The sequence below is a fragment of the Sminthopsis crassicaudata genome, chromosome 1, assembly GCF_048593235.1.
Source record: "Sminthopsis crassicaudata isolate SCR6 chromosome 1, ASM4859323v1, whole genome shotgun sequence".
In the NCBI taxonomy this organism is placed as follows: domain Eukaryota; kingdom Metazoa; phylum Chordata; class Mammalia; order Dasyuromorphia; family Dasyuridae; genus Sminthopsis; species Sminthopsis crassicaudata.
This window is the reverse complement of record NC_133617.1, coordinates 534486276-534506392: the sequence shown is the minus strand read 5'-3', so window position 1 is coordinate 534506392 and position 20117 is coordinate 534486276. Positions and strand designations below refer to the sequence as shown.

The window sequence follows — 20117 nt, the reverse complement described above, 5'->3', positions numbered from 1 at the left end:
CTGGACCATAGCATCTTCCACTACGTTTGTAATTCAGTCTAAACTCATGTTTGTTGCTTCCATGACGCTATCTTATTTTCCGCCATCCCATTCTCCTTTTGCCTTCAAACTTTCCTAACATCAGGGTCTTTTTCCAGTGAATCCTGACTTCCCGTTATGTGGCCAAAGTATTAGAGTTTCAGCTTTAGTATTTGAGTTTCCAATGAAAAGTTTGAATTAAGCTTCCTTAAGTATTGACTTTATGCTGTCCAAGGTGTTCTCAAAGTCATTTCTAGCATTACAATTTAAAATCATTGATTCTGTGGTGCTCAGCTTTCCTTATAGTACAGTTCTCACAGCCATATATTGCTATTGGAAAAACCATAGCTTTGACTATATAGACCTTTGTTTTACAAGTGATGTTTTTGCTTTTTAGTATGCTGTGCAGATTTGCCATAATTTTCCTTTCAAGGAGCATCTTTTAGTTTCATGGCTGCAGTTGCTGTCTGCAGTGTCCTTTGAGCCCCAAAATGTAAAATCTGAAACTGCTTTCATTTCTTCTCTTTCTGTTTGCCAGGAAATGAAGTGACCACTTTTTATGATCTTTGATTTTTTTTTTAATGTTAATCTTCAACCTGGCTTTTATGGTCTCTTCTTTCATACTCATTAAAATACTTTTTAATTCTTCTTTATTTTCTGCTATCAGATTAATATCATCTACTTTTCTGAGAATGTTATTTCAACCTTAATTCCAGTTTATAATTTGTCCAGCATGACATTTCACATAATGTGTTCCACATATAAGTTAAATAAAGTGACAATAAAGTGACAATATGTAGAATTGTTATATCACTTTCCCAATCTTAAACCAATAAGTTGCTACATATTTAGTTCTAACTTTTGCTTTTTGACCTGCATACATGTTTCTCGGGAGGCAAGAAGTATGAACTGGTACTTCAATCTCTTGCAACATTTTATTATAATCCATATAGCCAAAGGTTTTAGTGTTGTCAATGAAGAAGTAGATGTTTTTTTTCTGGAACTTCTTTGCTTTCTTCATAGTCTAGTGAATATTGGCAATTTGCTCTCTAGTTCCTCTACCACTTTAAAACCAGACCAACTCTTCTGGTAATTCTTGGTTCATATATTGCTTGCAGAACCTTACAAGTAACCTTGCTGTCATGTGAAATGAGTGCAGTTGTTTGATGATTTGAACATTCTTTGGCATTACCCTTCTTTAGGATGGGGGGCATAAACTAATCTTTTCCAACCTAGTGACCACTGTTGTGTTTTCCAAATTGGATGGCATCTTGAGTGCCCTTCTTTAATAGCATTATCTTTTAGAATTTTAAATAGCTCAGCTGGAATTCCACTTATAGTCTTTTTATTAGCAGTGCTTCCTAAGGTCCACTTGACATCATCCTTCAGGATGTTCAGTAACCATTGTGGTTTCTGGTAACATTAAAATCTCTCTTTTATAGATCTGTATACTCTTGCCAACTTTTCTTAATTTCTTTTGCTTCTGTTCAGTCTCTACCATTTTTATCTTTTATCAGGATCATTTTTATATTAAACATTTCCTTGACAATTCTATTTTTATTTCAAATATTTTATTTTTCTAATTACATAAAAAATTCTTAACATTTATTTTTTCAAATTTTTAAGTCCAAAATGCTCTTCTCCCCCTTAAGACAGTAAATTATGCAAAACATTTCCATATTCACCATATTGTAAAAGAAAACAGACCGCAACCCAACATGCCAAAAAAAAAAACAAAAAACAAAAAAAAACCAACACACACACACAAACACACAAAAGAAAGTTTAAAAAAAAAAATGTATGCTTCAATCTGCATTCAGACTCCATCAGTTCTTTCTCTGTAGATGGATAACGTTTTTCATCATGAATCCTTTGGAACTTTCTGGGATCATTGTGTTACTGACAATAGCTAAGTCATTCACAATGTTGCTTTTACTATATATATACAATGTTCTCCTGATTCTGTTGACTTCATTTTTCATCAGTTCATATAAGGTTTTCCAGGTTTTTTTCCTGAAAGCATCCTGATCGTCATTGACTTATAACACAATAATATTCCATTAAAATTCAAAAAAATTTTTTAAAAAACCTATAGCATGTTCAGTTATTTTCTAATTGATGGACATCTCCCCAGTTTCTAATTCTTTGCCACCACAAAGACAGTATCCATAAAGATTTTTGTATGAGTGGGTCCTATTAGCTTTTTTAAAAATCTCTTTGGAATATGTTCCTAGTAGTAGTATTGCTGGATCAAAGGGCATGCATGGTTTGATTATTCTTTGGTCATAGTTACACAGTGGTTGAATTAGTTCACAATTCCACCAGTAATGCATTACTGTCCCAATTTTCCCCACATCCCCTCCAAAAATTATTATTTTCCTTTCTGTCATTTCAGCCAATTCAATAAGTGTGAAGTGGTGCCATAGAATTGTTTTAATTTTATAATTTTATTTCTTTAATTATTAGTGATATAGAGCTTTATATATATATATATATGTGTGTGTGTGTGTGTGTGTGTGTGTGTATATAAATATATATATATATATTTATATATACATACATACATACACACTATAGATATCTTTGATTATTTTCTTCTGAAAACTTCTTATTCATATCCTTTGATCATTTATCAACTAGGAAATGACTTGTATTCTTAAAATTTTCACTTAGTTCTTTACATATATGAGAAATGAGGCCTTTAATAAGGAAGCTTGCTATAAAATTGTCCCACTCCACCCCCAGATTTCTGCTTTCCTTCTCATCTTGGCTGCATTGGCTTTTTTTGTACAAAACCTTTTTAATTTAAAATAATCAAAATAAATATTTTGCATTTTGTAATTTTTTTTATCTCTTGTTTGATTATAGATTCTTTCCTTCTTCATAGATCTGTCAGGTGTTTATTCCTTACTCTCCTAAATTGCTTATGTTATCATTCTTTATGACTAAATTATGTATCCATTTTGACCTTATCTTAGTATATAATATAAGATATTGACCTATATATGGTTTCTCTCAAACTGTTTTTTCATTATTCCTTGTAAGATCTCAAAGTACACCAAGTAGCATTAGGAAAAAATTTTTAAATACAGACATATATATATGCATATACAGATACCAAATATAGACAATTAACTTGCTATTGATATGAAAGTTGAAAGTTTTATCTGAATTACCTGCCAAACTAAAGACTAGTTAGAGCAAAAATTTAAATCAATATCAAATTAGAGGAAAGGATGAGAGAACCAGTCTTGGTTTATTTGGTAAGTGCTCAGAGATAGTTGCCAAAGGCAAAACCAGAATAGAAAATAAATTCATCTGTGAGATCTTACAAAGAATAATGATAGATCATTATCAGAGAGAAACAGTGGAGGGCAAAACCTGCCTAATAAAAACTTTATAAGATGTAAAACTGAATTGGAATCTTTCATTCTTTGATTTCATTGATATTTAACAAAAGAATTGCATTGAATAAAGGAGAATTTAGCAGAGAACTTTATAATCTTAGACAAATGCAATATAAAACTTTTTTTACTGAGATTTCCAAGAAACAAGTAGCCAGAAATTTAAATTCATTTCTATAGATAAAAACTGTTTAAGGACATTTTTAGATTAAATGACTAATTCACATAGAAGCCAACATTTTAATTATTTGCTATCATGATGAACAAATCATTTAGCTGAGTTGTACTATAAAATCTAAACATATGAATGGCAGAATAAAAGGGTTGGGAAGTGAGGGATCAAAGAGAATTAAATTTTTTTTCAGCATATACATATTAGTAGAATGAACAGGAATCTAAAAATGGTTCTGGATTTAGAACAAAGAATAGATTTTTTTTTTTTTTTAACAAATGGCTTTGAGATTTAAATATCTTTTTTTAAAACTGTCTACTTTCTTTAAGTCCTCTTTAACAAGAATATACATCTTACTACGCATTCAATTCAATGAGGATTTTTCAAGTACTTTTTCAAGATACTGTGATACATGCTAGCACCAAAACGGTAAAATAAAACAAAACAACAACAACAAAAAATTCTTGCCCATAAAAAGCTAATATTTGATTAGGAGGCTGCAGCATATAAAAATAGATAAAGCATGGATGTGATAAATTGAAAAAGGAGAAAGCATGGCCAACTAAGAAGATCATGAAGAAAGACTTGGGATAATGCATATGAATTGAGCCTTGAAGAAAACCAGGGGTACTAAGAAGTGGAGGAAAGGAAGGAATCCTGTCTCTCATGCTTACCATCTGTGTGATGTTGTGCAAGTCATTTAACATTTTGGGGTTTGTTTCCTCTTCTGCAAAATGAAGATGTTGGACTGCATGACTTTTTTGGTTCTTGACCCAAATTCTAAGGAGATCTTATATATAATCATAAAATTGTTATTAATAAATATATGGTTCTCACAAATGAAACAATATTAATTATCAATTATCCCCTATCTAGAGGATCCAAATGAACATGTCTCAACAACTTGATAAATCTATGCTCCTCTTTTCTCAAGGTACAGTTTCATTTCCTTCAGGGTTATTGTTCCTTTTCTTAGAAATTCATTTCCCTGTTTATAGGTGGTGTAGCTTTTTTTCGGACCCTTGACACACAAAATGGCAGCCTACAGGGAAAGGGAAAAATAAAATGCTTACATTTTCCTTCCTTAATAATATAGAGTTTTCACAAGTTAGCAGTTTAATTTTGAGGGGTTTCTAGTTCCAGATTTTTTGTCAGTCTTTTAACAGTGCAAAAACAATATTCTCTCTTTCCCCCTTATGTCTCTACAGTATCATTCCCAAGAATCCAAATCTAATTGAAACAAGATATTTTTGACCACCACAAAGGAAAATCCATCCAATATCTCCTGATATATATCTATAAGCATTGGCTAGGATACAGCACATAGCTTTAGATTTTTATTGATTAACAGTGTTATGACATTCAGCTTTAAAAAAAAAAAAAAAAAAAAGTCTAAGGTTTTCAAGATCAGAAGAAAGCAGGAAATTTAAAATAAAGAGGGAAAGAAGTGTCACTGTCTATCTCCTGGGCTTAATTTAGAAGAGTAGCCCACTTCTTGTTCAAGACAGATCACAATTGAATTGTCTTCATCACTGTGGCTCAGGATTTGCTGCAACTATTTTCAAATGTCTTTTTGGTGTTCTCTTCATGGTTTTATACTCAGGTCCCTCTAATGATACCATCAACCTCCCCCTTTCTCTTTACTTAGCATTGCACACTCCCTTACCTGTAATAACCATCCCATGCTCCAGATTAGCTGCAATTTGTATAATCTTCTCTAAGGCTAAAACAGAACCTTCAGAGATTAGGGAAATGGGGGGAGAGCAAGGGAGATGGAAAATGATCTCTAGCAGTCCAACTCCTGTCTCATCTTACTCTATGTTTGAGTCTTTAGGAAGAACTGAAAAGGTAGGTAACACTATGTAGGAAAAAAACAACACCACCAAAAGTAGAGAGATGGTAGATGAAGCTCTGAGTTTAGTGTAATGCCAGAGAAACTGCAGCAAGATAGAGATTAAAGAATTTTTAATATTTTATTTGGATTTCTGAGAGGGAGAGATTTTCTGGGACCAAAAGGATCCATTTTGGTCCCAGGGCTGATGTCTCAAAGCATTCAGCAGCAGCAGCAGCAAATGTGAGATTCTAATGCTTTTTATATACATGGCTCTAAGCACTCAGAGTAGACAAAGGGGATGGGGTCCAAGCTTGGGTAAACAGTGGGAATTTCCAAGAGCGGCTGATCAATCCGGTTCTGACAGAGTGGGCGGTGAGGACCATAAATTCTGATAAACTGGGAGTAGTTAGAGACATAAGGTCTGGAAGTTAGAAAGGATACCAATTAGGTATCTGAGATGAGACATTTGGAGTTTTATCTTTTGAAATGCCAGATCTCTACAATCCTAATTATCTTAGTCCTAATGATCAGGAAGGGGGGGAATGTTGCAACCAGGGGGATTGAGGCAGGACAATTTAGGGAAACTGAAGCAGGACCATAAAAGAATGGCACAACATTAGGAACAACCAATTTTAATTTCCCTAGAATTTGTGAAGAAGAATGATGTCTGATAAGCCTGAAAAGACAAATTTGAATTGAAAGCTACATGTATCAAGCAAAAGAAAAGTTATGATGATTAATTAGTCATATTTTATTAAAATGCTTCCCGTTTTAATTTTCATAGTTAGAAAGTCTGAGGAAATGAGAAAATGTATCTTTTATCAATCAGGTACAGAAAATAGTTGTTTAACCTTATAAAATGTAAATAATATTTTTATATATTTACCAAAAAAAAAAAAAAAAAAAAAAAGTATAAAGTGTGCTTGGAGTCTAGGCAAGTATTTTAGTTGAAATAAAAAAGACACAAAATGTCTTTTGTGTTGAAATATTGTAGAAGAAAAATAATTCCCATTGAATCAATCACATTTTGGACAATTGCTTACTTATTTACTAGGTAGAGTTTGTTTTTTGTTTTTGTCGCCTCAGTAAACCAACTTGCTATTTTCCAGAGAATTGTTGTTGGGAATAACTATTCTGACATCTTCAGTGAAATTGTGAAAATTTTTGCTTCTTTCCCGAGTCTTTACTAATCTTTGTTTCTTAGGAGTCACTGTAAGAGAGTCAATAGACCTGGATTTTTGTTACAGTTGTACTATGATATGTGTGTGGCCTTAGCCAAGTCAGATTCATGTTCATGAGGGGGAGGAAATTAATTCACAAACTCAAATCATCTTCAGGACAAGGAGCATAGCCTTATTGTGACACTATTGGGGAAAGTTCCTGATGAACTCAAAATTAACAAGGGGGAACATGGGACCTTGTATGGGAAAGAACTCTAAACAAGATATGCTAACTGTGCCAATTGTGGGCACCTGTAAAATCAACTGGTAGTCATGGTTGTCCTGTTATACAAGGTTATCTTGAGAGTTGACATCTATAGCTTAGTAGACAATACTGTGGACATCAGTACAGGGTAGCTCTCTCTATACAAGATATCTCCACAGGTTCAGTTTTCTCTGTACCAGGGACATGGTCTTCTGCTGGAGTCCATTCACCCTATTATTGTCACTTCTTCTGGGTTTTATTTTCTAAATGTGGATGTGATTTTTTGTTTGTTTTTAAGGAAAATGGGACTATTTAATCTTAAAGTTTTCATTTAGGTCACATTATATTTCTGTTAAAATATTATTTATAAAAAATAGATCAAAATGATATAGTATGATTTGGTGGTCCTCTGACCTTGGGGGGGTTCTGTCCTTATGAGTCAATAATCCTAAATCTTCTAACTTTGGGATCTACCTCAGGAAACTCCCACACCCTATCTATCTGATTTTGACCAGATAGCTTTGGTTCTCAGAAAACTCTCACAGATCAAACTCCTGAGAAAATAGTGGTGATCTTGTCAGTGATAATCTGATCAACCAAGAACTACTCCTTCCAGAGACCACTCCTTCCTACCTATGAGCCATAGAATTAGCATAGCTATAATTGAAAGCTGTATAAGTGTATCTCCTTGCTTCTGTTTCTCTACTGGATTCCCTTAGAATTCAGTCCGCTTTGTAATGGCATTACCATTACTTTCAATAAACTTTGCCCCTTACTAGGAGATGGGTTCAAGCCTCCAAATTCATTTGAGACACCTTGCAACACCAGTTTGTGACCCCAGACTTTTGGGGTCCCCTTTTCTCAACCTCAACAATAACATCAGAGGCCTTGGTTGAGAATATTCATACTTTCTATTTAATATAGTGCAGTATAACTTACAAAATGATTCACACATATTAACTCATTTTATACCATTTGGTCCTCAAAATAGCCCTGTAAAGTAGGACAGGTATTATTATAAAGAAACTGAGTTTGAGATATGTCTAATGATTTACCTGCTTTGAATCCCCATGGCAGTATGATAATTCCCAGCAGCACAGTTCCGTGGTAACAAGTAACCCAATTAGTTAGGTGTAAGTGCTAGCTCCTACCTACCTCAGTGAGTACTCAAGACATTTTCCGTATATTCTAATGATGGAAAGCAGTAGATTTATCTATTATTCAGCATTATTCCCATCACTATTCATTTTCACTTTTGAAAGCTATCTAACAGAAAATCATTTTGCTTCTACCTTTTTAAATTCGTAAAAAGGAGCATTTACATTGCCACCTAATTCTTAGTGGTACTATAAAAACACTAAATTAATACTATTAATGTATTTTGATCCCCTTATGGGAGGCATTTTATGTTTATGTTTATATATTTGAAGAGAGCAAAAATATTTATTATGAGAGAAATTATTATTAATTATCAGTGGGGAGATTCAGATTTTCCTTTTCTTTTATCTTTATTTTAAAAGTCCAATCTCCATAGGTTGAGCTAACTTTCTTCTCTTTCTAGTCTCTGAAGGTTAAGCTAACTTTCTCCTCTATCTATACAGACCCCATCCAGGTGGAATAGCCACTGTGTTCTACTCTGGTTTGGGTGGTGATAAATTCTTTGAATAGATTACCCAAGGCTAGGCTTAATTTAAGAAGAAAATTACTTAATCAAAGACCAGATCTAGTCCCTCATGGTAATATTGATTCTCTTATTAATTGGTAATTGGAGTTCATTGCTAAGCTGGGGTACTTACTCTTTGAAGGGCATAAAAGCTATGAGCCATCTTTGTCTTTGTTTAAGAGAAAGCCAAATGATCATCCTTTTTAAAAAAATATTGACATTATTAATAAAATGATTAAATTACTCAGATATTATATGTCTCTTGGACTTTTTTACACACCAGTTATATATTCATACAACAAACATTTATTGAGCTTTTACCTAGGTTCTAGGAACTGTACTAAAGTCTGAGAACACAAAGTCAAAAAGAAAATAGTCTTTGCCTTCAAAGAGGTTATATTCTATTGAGGGAGATAAGGGAAATATAAGTATATAAAAAATAAATATATCCTTTAAACGTGTTTCTGAACATGAATGTTATTTTCCTAGTGTTAACAGGAATAATACTTGAGATGTTTATATATTTATATGTTTTAAATTATTGTTCTTATCATTGTTGTTTTAGTCATTTACTCATATCTGACTCTTCTTGATCCCATTTGGGGTTTTCCTGACAAAGATAATAGAGTGGTTTTCCATTTCCATCTCCAGTTCATTTTACAGATGAGGAAACTGAGGGAAACAATGTGAAGTGATTTGCCCATGATTATAGAACAGTATCTGAGACTGGATTTGAACTTGGGTCCTCCTCCTCTCCAGGACATCTACTGTGTTACCTAGTTGCCACCATTGTTTTAAATGGCACTCAAATAATTTTAGCACAACAAAGACTTCTTTGCATTATCCTGTGGTCTGAAAACACATCAAAGCTAAAACCAAAGCTGAGTTAATAAATAGGATTAATGATTCTCCATGCTTCTATAAGATTTAATATAATGAAGCACTCCTGTAACACTGACCTTGTAATCTATGTCATGAAATTACTAAATTGATATCTTACTGTCCCATGAAGGTCTTTTGATTCTTTATATGGATAGCTGTCCTGTACTTGAAATTAGAAATCCTGTATTCATGGTCAGCAAAAAAGAAGGAAAAAAAAAAAAAAGACAAAGTTTAGAAGCATTTTGTTCTTAATTGGGATGACTTCACAGTATCATTAGCTATTATCTCAAGGTACAATATATATGTAGGGCAATGTTCATCAATAACAATAGTAGATACCAAAGATTTCAAATCATCTTGAGAATTTTTATTTTTTTGTTGACCTTATCAGATCTGAATGTTTTAACTTTGCAATGTAACTGATAAGCTCTGCTATTTGTCTTGTAGTTAAGGAGTGCTTGCATTCAGAACCTTATCTTCAATCTACAATTTCTATGCAGAAATCTTTTGTCCATTTTCTTACAGTTCATTAATGAAAACTAGATAAAAGGACCCATAAATCCACTTTAGCAGGCACATATAAACTGCAATGCATTGAATTACATAGAAAATCACAAGAGGGCACAATTGTTGACCCCTGGTTATTGGAGAAATGTCACTCCTATCTCAGGATGTCTCATGTACATGACATGTGCCCTGATGTGCAGATTGAGGACCCCCAGTGTAAGTGTCATTACATATATTCAAATATTTAATTTCTTTCTTAAGACAAAAACTGTCACATTAACAAATATTTATAAAGCTTTAGACCATATTTAGAACATATTATTATGTTCCAGATACTATGTAAAATGCTGAAGATATAAATACAAGTAAAAAAAAGACAATTCCTGCCCTCAAAGAATATATATACACTCCACAAGGCACCATATAAAGGAGACCTGAAAAATGAATTGGACAGTTCTTCAAAAACCAACAAAGTTAGTAAAATAAAGGAAGCAGAAATCAAAGCTCCCATATTTTACCTCTTGGTGGATCATCTTATGTATCCTGTTTTGGAAACCATGGTTCTCAGTTATTGATCTGTATTTGCTATATTAGCAATCCATTCTAATACTGTTTGGTAATAATACTAATACTACCTTCCCATGCCTGTGTGAGGAGGAAGTTGATACAAGAACTTTGGAGAGAAGGGACAAGCATATTTCCAAATGTCTTAAAACAAAGAGAGACTTTTGAAGATGGATCTAGTAATTTGGAAGGCAGGCACAAGGAGAGCCAGAGCATTAAGATATCTATCCCTAGAGACTTGAGGAAATTTCTCTTGGATGAAAGTATTGAGCTTCTAAAGATTGAGGTTTTGTAATGCTGGAGAAACTGAGGCAAGAATCCAATTCTTCCTGTGCAACAAAAAATTCGGTTCTACACACATATATTGTATCTAGAATATACTGTAATATATTTAACATGTTTAAGACTGCCTGCCATCTGGGGGAGGGGGTTGGGGGAGGAAGGGAAAAAATCTGAAAAGAAGTAAGTGCAAGGGATAATGTTGTAAAAAATTACCTATGCATATGTAATGTCAAAAAAAAAAAGTTATAATTATAAAATAAAATAAAAATTAAATTATTAAAAAAAATATATATATATATATTTTTTTTTTAATAGTGGAGAATTTGGACTAGCAAAGCCATTTTAGCCATAGCCAGCTGGCTAGATTGGACTCTTATCTCAAAGCACCCAGCCACGAACAAATAATTCCATAGACTTTTATAGGGCTCCAGAAATCAGGGAAACAAAGGCAAGGGGAACAGAGCACTGGGTGAGTGGAAATTTCAGGAAGGACTATAACTTTATAGTTTGGACAGGTTGAGGGTGAAGAAGGTGGTCGAGCAGGAGACAGGAAGTCTAGGCCAGAAAGATACTCAAGCATTTCAGATAAGCCATCTGGAGTTTTGTGACTCTTTAGAATTGGAGAGTGGCCAGAGCTTCAGCCCTAATTCTTTCAGAACTAATGGCCAGGAAGGAAGGGTGGCCACCAGGGAAACTAAGGCAGAACAATTCAGGGAAACTGAGGCTTTACAGTTTTAAGATCAGTATTGCAAGATGTCTCAAAAAAAATTTGCAGGCTTGAACCCATCTTCAAGTCAAAGGGCAAAGTTTATTATAATTATAATGTCAATTGAAGCTTACTTAAGTTCCAAAAGTTAGCAAAAAAAACCAGGAGCAAGAAGACAAATTTATAGAACAAAGTTAGAGAGACCAGGAGCTTCATGTTATTTATTTGCTAATTTTATGGCTTACAGGTAGGTCTGAGGGACAGTCTCTTCACTGTTGTCTCAGGAATTTTATTATCATTGACCAATAGATTGTTTATCTGACAATCAGCAATGTTTGTAGTATTATAGTTCTAAATCCAGAGGGCCTCAGAGTTATTGGGATATCTTCCCTAAATACTATAGTGTTACTAAAACCAGGAGACTTTAGGATTATCGACAGATTGTTAGAACAATAGGATTCCTAAATCAGGGACCTCAGGATTGTTGCAACATTTCCCCTAGAAGCTACACGCCTTCAAAAGGAAGTGACTTTCTGAACTTATTCATTCTGTATTTACTGACTTATTCTAATATGTGTAACTTCCCTAATTTCTGTTCACTCTCTGTTTGTATAGATGGGTTTACTCACTATTTACAGTATGTGAAGGTCTTTTGTGTAACTAACATTTGACATGAAGGAATCAAGCTTTTGGAAAAAAGCTTCAGATATTCCTATTTTTTTAAAATGATAGTGACCAGAAATTTCTTCCTACTTTCCCAGCACCTCTCCAACAATGCAGCCATCACATGTCTTAGAATGTGTGGGACAGCTATGACCCCAATCCAAATTAAAATCAGAGATTCTCAAGGCAGAAAAATAAAAATGATTTATTAAGATCTTGCTAGAAAGAGCATCTCCTCCTAATAGATAATGTGTCATTAGAAAAGGAGTGCAAAACACAAGATTATATAGACCTTAACACAGAAGCTCCCATGCTCTCTCTGACCTTTTCTCCCATTGTCTTGGGGAGTCCAGGTTTATACTCTAAACACAAAAATCTATCCCAGAAAGGAAGAATACTAGTAAATAACAAATTCTTTTCCCATTAAGTACTTAAATGCTAATTAAAAGGAAGTGGGGAGGAACTAGAGGAGAATGTATTTTTATCTAAAATAATCAAACACCTGTGGACTTTCAACTATAGCACAACTTGTTATTGCAAAGTCTAAGGTCACAATTAAGGTATAGGTCCAATGTACATCCTTATGAGAGGCTTTTACTCATTTTATCCCATTCAAGGAGACTCCCCCAGAAAAAAAAAAAAAAAAAAATCTGTTTTTCTTGTTCCTGAACTACCATCATACTCTCATTTCCCAAAGTTTGTTTTCATACATGTCATTTTCTTCCTTGCAACATGCTTTTTTTTTTTTTTTACTTCCAATGACCTCTTTCTGAACCTAAAAATTTTTCCCAGGAAAGAAAAGAAAAGCAACTTTTTCAGTTACTGATTGTGGTTATATTTAACCATACTGTAAATGTAGGGGATTGGAGGAGAGAGAATGCTTATTTGCATTTCTATCTCTTCCCAGCTGAATGCCTATAGGAAGCCCTGAGGCAGAGGGCCTGGGTCTGTGAGACAGATCTTCCCAGTAAGTGAAAAGAGAGGAGGGAGTGAGAATTGAGCAAATGCATTTCAGAACATCACAATGCCTCCAGCTATGCCAGACCTCCAAACTCCAGCCTTAATAAACAATTGTTTGGTTCTTCAGTTCCTAAGAGACTTAAGTGGAATTCCTGACTTTTTTCTAAGATAAACCATCTTATAATAATTGAATGAATGAAGCTTTTCTACCATTTTCCTTACATAAAACAATACAAAGGCACCTAATTTGCTTTCTTTTTGGTTAAAAAGTATTTTTCACTTTGATTCCACTTTTCCAGTTTCTGCCCAATGATGTACCTTCTCTCCAGACCAGTGCCTTGTATCAACCTCTTAATTGCCCATCCTCAAAACCCTGAACATCTAATTTTTCTTTCAGAATTATGCCTACCAGTTTATGTGTAAGCAATAGGGGAAGAAGCATTTTCCTAAAGGGATAAAATCAATATATTCAAATACTGAAAAAGAACATACTCTCCTACCAGAAATCCACAGCCCTAGATTCTATTTTAGGAATCATTTTATTTAGCAGTAACCAATTGCCTGAAGAGAATAGAGCTGTGATGAATACAGAAGTCACACTAAATGATAGGTGTTGTTAGTTGATTATACATTTTTCCAAAGCCTTCTTCAATGCAGATGCAACAAACAGTAAATGATAAGCATACAATTAGTTTTGATCTGGTTCTACACTGTTATCCAGAGATGGAAGGGAAAAAAATTCATTCCTTCAGTATTTGAATATATTGACTCTCTCTCTTTAGGAAAATATTTCCCCCCATTACTTATAAACTGAGAAGCATAATTCTGAAAAATAGAGGATTAGGGTTTGGAGTGGGCAAAAACAATTCTCCATAACTAACCTTAACCAAATTTACCATGCTGTCTGTTCCGGAATTCAAAGGGTTCCACATTTTACAGAATGGGCTTGCTTCTAAAAAGGACCATGATTTTCTCTATGTGGTATTTGATAGTGAGCAGGATTAGTGTTGATGCATTTTACCCTTATCTATCACTTTTGCATCTGGGATTACTAGAATAGATGTTATTTTTGAACCATGATTCACTGAAGAGATTCACTGCTCTCTATCTCTAGGATATTTTTCACTTTTTTCCTCAGTCATTTCTTTTACTGAGAAGGCCTCAATCTTTCCCACTAATTTCTGGTCAACCTGATAACATTGAAATTCACTAAATCATTCCTATTCCTATTCAAATAGTTTCATTAACCCTCATCTCTTTGGCCATATTAGCATGTTTAATGGGATTTAGCATATGCAAAGAATTCCTATCCTCATTACCCATGGAATCACAGTTTCAGGCAATATATGATTAGTTTGTTTTTTTTTTTTTCATCCATTCATTTTTTTACCCCAATTTCATATCACCACAATATGTCAGTTCTAAACCACCTATATAATATCATTGGCTGAGTCAGGAAGTATCTTCATAATTAGTATTCCTTAGTGTGGGTCATTTCCTGTGGAAAAAAAAGATCTATTCTTCCAACACTATATAGGTATAGTAGCTATTAAACTCTATATTGAGTCATCATATATAGCAACAGTTCAACGTTAAGAAGGGAAAACATTTCAACACATTTTATATATAATAGCTTATGGTAATACCAAAAAACCGTTTTGGTCAACAAAAATCAAATTGGAAAGCTTTGCTGCCAATCTAGACTAGAAAAAAAAAAAATAAAAAGGAAAATTTTCAGTGTAAACCCACAATACTGATGAATCAAAAATATAAATATGCCAGATAAGTAATCACCTAATATGTGGGCCACCCTGAAAGCCATCCTAGATATGAGGTACATGTCACTTTTTATTCAGATTGATAGTTTATACAAGCTCCTATTGATGAGATCCTGGGTCACTAGGATTTTAGCCTTGAAGTAGTGATAAAATTATTCCCTCAGGCAAGTAAGTAGGCAAGTAGGCAAAGTCACGGATCAGGATTAGTTCGGCCTTCCTATCTCCACCCCTACTTCCCCCCAGGTCTGGTATAGCCACTTTACTGTATCCTATCAGAAAGCCAAGTTTTATCAAACCCCCAAGGTTAAATTTTCCCTATAAACCTATCCATGGTATAAACTATCTTTGCTGAATCCCTTTTGGGTTAACTGGCCAGTGTCTTGCCTCCTCATCTCTTCCCATGTCTTATGGTATCTTTCATTTCATCCCCCCCCACCATGTTTCATGGTGCCTTTCTCCTTCTTATAGATAACTAAAAAAACTAACTCAAAAAATTAGTTAATTAATCCTCTATGAATTTAGCCTGACAATCAATGGAGTACTCCCACCTCATGGCCTATTCTTTTAATGGATTCTTCCAAATTCCTTTCCTTGGTAACCCTATTGCTCTCCCAAATATATTTCATTTTTACTAATCATTTACCATTTACATTTACCATACCTGTCCTTTGTATTTTTATCATTTTATCTGTAACCACTTCTAAATAAACTTACCTTTTGCAAGAGAATGGCAATTGTGAATTTGTCACACAACTGGACCCCAACATTTAATTCCAATTGACCTCCTAAATCATATCATTTGTTACCTATATCAATCTCATCCTTTGGTGCTAAACCCCAAACACTACTGATATATTCATTTTAATAATCAAAGGACTTTATTGCAAAGCAAGCAAACCAAATTATCTCCTTGTCATACAGTGCTCTCCATCCATTTGTTCTGTATCCCCTCCTTTGGTCCTGATTTGTTTCCTTCTTAAAATAACTGCATTCAATAATATTGATAATAATGATAAAGCTAATAACAATATGAATACTGAAAATTATGAAATACTTTAAATTGTACAATGAATCTAGAAGTACACATTTTATTTATAGATAAGAAAACAGGAATCATGATTCTCTTGGCTTCATGATCAGTAGAATTGGAAACCAAGTCTTACCGACTCCAATTTCAGTGTTTTCTATTAAACAGCTTCTTCTCCCTTGGATACTATGGCTGCTTAAAGAAAGAATTAAGCACTGTTCATTCTGTCCTGCTTCCCAGGCCTGCCTTTTCCTTCCCTATTACCTCTGATGTATTTTTCATTCATATACATACACATACACACACACACTATCATACATATGCTCTGTGTGGGTATCTCCTATCTTTTTCTGTATCGCTGTCTCTCTCTCCATCTCTCTTGCTGGATATCATTTTGTTTCTCTCTGCATCTTTTTGTTTCTCTCTATGTTTCTGTTTCTCTCTGTCTCTATTTTTCAATCTCTGTTTCTCCCTCTCTCTATTTTTTCTATTTCTGTCTTTGTTTCTGCTCTCTTTCTTTTTTTCTTCTCTTCTTTCTCTCTCATCTATATTTAATCATTTGACTCTGAGGATAAACAATTAACTGTTTGATTAAGACTTTACCTAATTATATTATTCTATTGGTCACGAAATATGTGCCTCCATTATAGTCAACAATTAAACGCTGCAAAAACTCTGATAGTCAGAATTATGATGGTAGAGTTTGTAAAGGATCTATCATTGGAAAGGACTTTGAAAAGAATAAACTTGCAATAGATAGGGCTGAGGGTAGGGAACAAGTAGGGAATTCCAAGTGAAGGAAGCACTATTAACAAAGGCTTTGAGGAAAGAAGGCGCAAAATATGTTTGCAGAAAATCAAGACATTTAGTATGATTAGAACAATGGGTTCATATAAGGAGGAACTGAAAATAGGAGGAAAGGTAAATTGGAGCCAGCACATGGAGAACATGAGTGCTAATCTAAGGAAATTGTAATTTAGTTTGCACCAATTGAGAATTATTAAACTTTTTTTTAGGAGAATGAATGAAAAATCTATTTATTAAGCATTTGCTTATAGGCATTGTGCTAAGTTCTGGAAATAGATATATGAAAAATATACATGCTTTCAAGGACCCATATTTTAATAAGAATATCAAAGAGACATGAAAATAGAGAATGGTGGCCAAGGAGGAATGCATTGGACTGGGAAGTCAAAGCAATATTGAGTCAAGTCATAGTATAACTGAATGATACATTTTTTTTTTTTTTTTCAGGAATGGTAATGTTGATTGGATTGCTACTCTCAGAGGAAAAAATGGAAAATAGGGATGGGGGCACAGGTAGGGAGAAGAGTAGGAGAGAATTTTTATTAAATCAGCAACATTGAATGAAGAGGGTTAGAGAGAGCAGGTAACATAGATCAAGTCAGTTATGGAGAATCAGAGAATTTAGTCATAGACAAGGAATCATGGCATAAAGTAGTCTCAAGAACTAAAGGCAAGGAGAATATGATGAGAGAAATGTTTTAGGGAGGCTAACCTGGCAACAGTGATACTTTTATCCCTTGACAATTATGAACTCCTTGTTCTTTCATCTTCTATAAACCATCATTCCCTGAAAAAAAAAAAAAAAAAAAAAAAAAAAAAGTCTTCATTTGTTTAGGTATAAGCCTAAGTTATAAGTCAATTTTAAATCTTGGAAAAGGGAAGACGACTATGATTCAAATCATTTTCTCCAAGCCAAACAACAGGACATAGGGGAAGAATGATGTATTTCATTTTATAAACTGTGCTTTTTCAAGATTAAAAATTATGATACAAAGGACCTGCAAACACAAATAAAACTGAAGTCACCCAGGATTGTAGCTCCTTAGGGATGCTTAGCCTCCAAGATTTCTCTATTCCATGGAATATAGCTCCCTATAGAATCTGAGTTATATGCCACAAAAACTTCTATCTAAAAGATAAATACACACTTGGAGACAGTTCATCTCTTGGCATTATATAAAATAATGCCAAATGGGTGAGATCAGCATAAGTATGTGGAATAGAAAGCTCTGAATAGATCTGATGAGCTTCATGACTGGTACCTGAGAATTAGACCGGGCAGTCCTTTGCTCAGCACCAAAGCAGTATGAGTCAATGAAGCTAACCTCGCCTCTAGGAAAACAAGTACTAGTGGAACTAGAATGAACAGTTCTGTCAGATCCCAAGGTCAAAGGTCTATCAAATCAGTAATAGTAAAATACAAGGTACACATTGCATAGTTTTATTGAGCAATATAGTATAAAAGGGAAGCGAGGTTAAAAAGAAGCTCAGTGAGGTATGGGGATAGGATTGTGCCCAAAATGGACTGAAAAATCTCAGAAGATATTTCTGTCCTGCCAGTACTGTGGAGAATCACTGGGCTTTGAGGTACAGGCTGATTGCCTCAGCATTTTATATTTGGTTCTGCAATTATCCAGGGAATTGAGAGGAGTCAGACAGAAGCAAAGGGGCTAATGTATCATTGATCCAAACAATCTATAAATGGTAGTGAGCAGAAAGTGTGTGGTGAGAAGAAAGGCAGAAAAACAGGATGAGACTGAAAAGAGTATACAGTTTTAGAACTTCTGGGTTTTTCTTCTTCCGTAAGGTAAACCCGAGGTGTCTCTAAATGTCTCTGTCAATCAGGGGCTATAGGCTATTGTCCCAGAGCCTAGACACAGTATATATAGGGTAGAAGGGGCTGAATAATGATGAAACTTTTTTATAGATCCAGCCTAGCACTGACTGTCTGATTGTTTCAGGTTAAGGTACCCTGGACAAACACAAACTCAAGATATGGGCATAATATATTGGAATCATGATTTCCCTCATTTCTGGACACTAGAGTTTTATTACCAAGGACCTTTATTATGGGAACAACAAAGATAGGTAGACTAAACTAGTACTTTACAGTAGTGCAAAAACACTCAGTAGACATACAAAACAATCCATTGGGATAAAGATAATATAAACACATCTATTCATATTGATCTTTCAAAAAATAAATTAAATTTATTTATATTTAATATGAATTGATGTTTTCACTCAATATAAATGTCAGATAGTCATATCACATATGATGCATAATGAATCCTGAGAGAAGAATGTGAGTTGTTAGTAGCATCCTCATGTATTCATTCATGCTCACATATCAGTAGCAAGGTAGACCATCGGACTTAAAGTCAGGAAGACCTTAGTTCAAATCTTCCTTCAGATACTTGGTAAATCACTTAACCTCTTTAGACCTCAGTTATCTCATCTTTAAAAAGGGGATAAAAATAGCACCTACCTCAAAGGATTGTTGTGAAGAGCAAAGCATTTTACAAACCTTAAATAATTATGTAAACATAATAAGAAACCTATATTGTAATATAAATATTGATATAGAATATAATTATATAACCTAAATATTGAACTATATTATGGATGATAAATAACAAAATTATAATAGTAAACATTTATCAACTATCTTATTATTACTATTACTAATATTACCTCATTTCAAATTGGATAATATTTGTGAAATGCCTGGCACATAGTAGGTCTTTAATCATTGCTTTTCCCCTCTTGCTTTATATTGCAGAACACTTCAGTTTATGTATCCCTTATTTCATGAATTTTTGGATTGTTATTTAGTTTTAACTAAACTAAGCTTTACAAAATAGTTTCTGTAAAAACTAATAATGTTAATGCAAGCGAACAACAAGAAAAGAGCAAAGTTATTAATTCTACTTACAGTATGAGCTCTCTTAATTAGTCACATTATGATATAAAAGTAATGAGAAAAGTCCATCTGAAATTATAAAAATATTATATGAAATATGATATTTTTATCATTTATTATATGAAATATGAATTTGTATTCATTATTATGAATGATGAATCTCAAGCATAATAATTCAGACTTCTTTAGTATGAAGGGAGGGACAAAAAAGTTTTACACAGATGTGGAAGAGATAACTGTACTCACAGGAAAGGAATGCTTGCAAATGATAAAAATATTCTGTGATTCTCAGAACCCTCTACCTTTTTAAAATCACTTTAATGATAGCCTTGAGAAGATGTCACTTAGGACTAAGAGCTATTTAATATTTGTATATGTTTAATGGACCAGCATCACATGCTGGCCAGTTTTTTAGTAATATTATAAGGCTTTTCCCACTTAATTGGGCCTGTCTGTGAATATCAGGACCATCACTAGACCTTCATTTGTCTGGGAGTATCTT

At 33.8% G+C, this 20117-nt stretch overlaps 1 protein-coding gene across 1 annotated transcript in view; it reads left to right on the top strand.

Annotated features, from left to right (window-relative positions):
- LOC141550846 (uncharacterized) overlaps positions 1-20117 on the top strand; it is a 153030-nt gene that overhangs the window by 77260 nt on the left and 55653 nt on the right. The gene's annotated exons all lie outside the window — the stretch shown is intronic.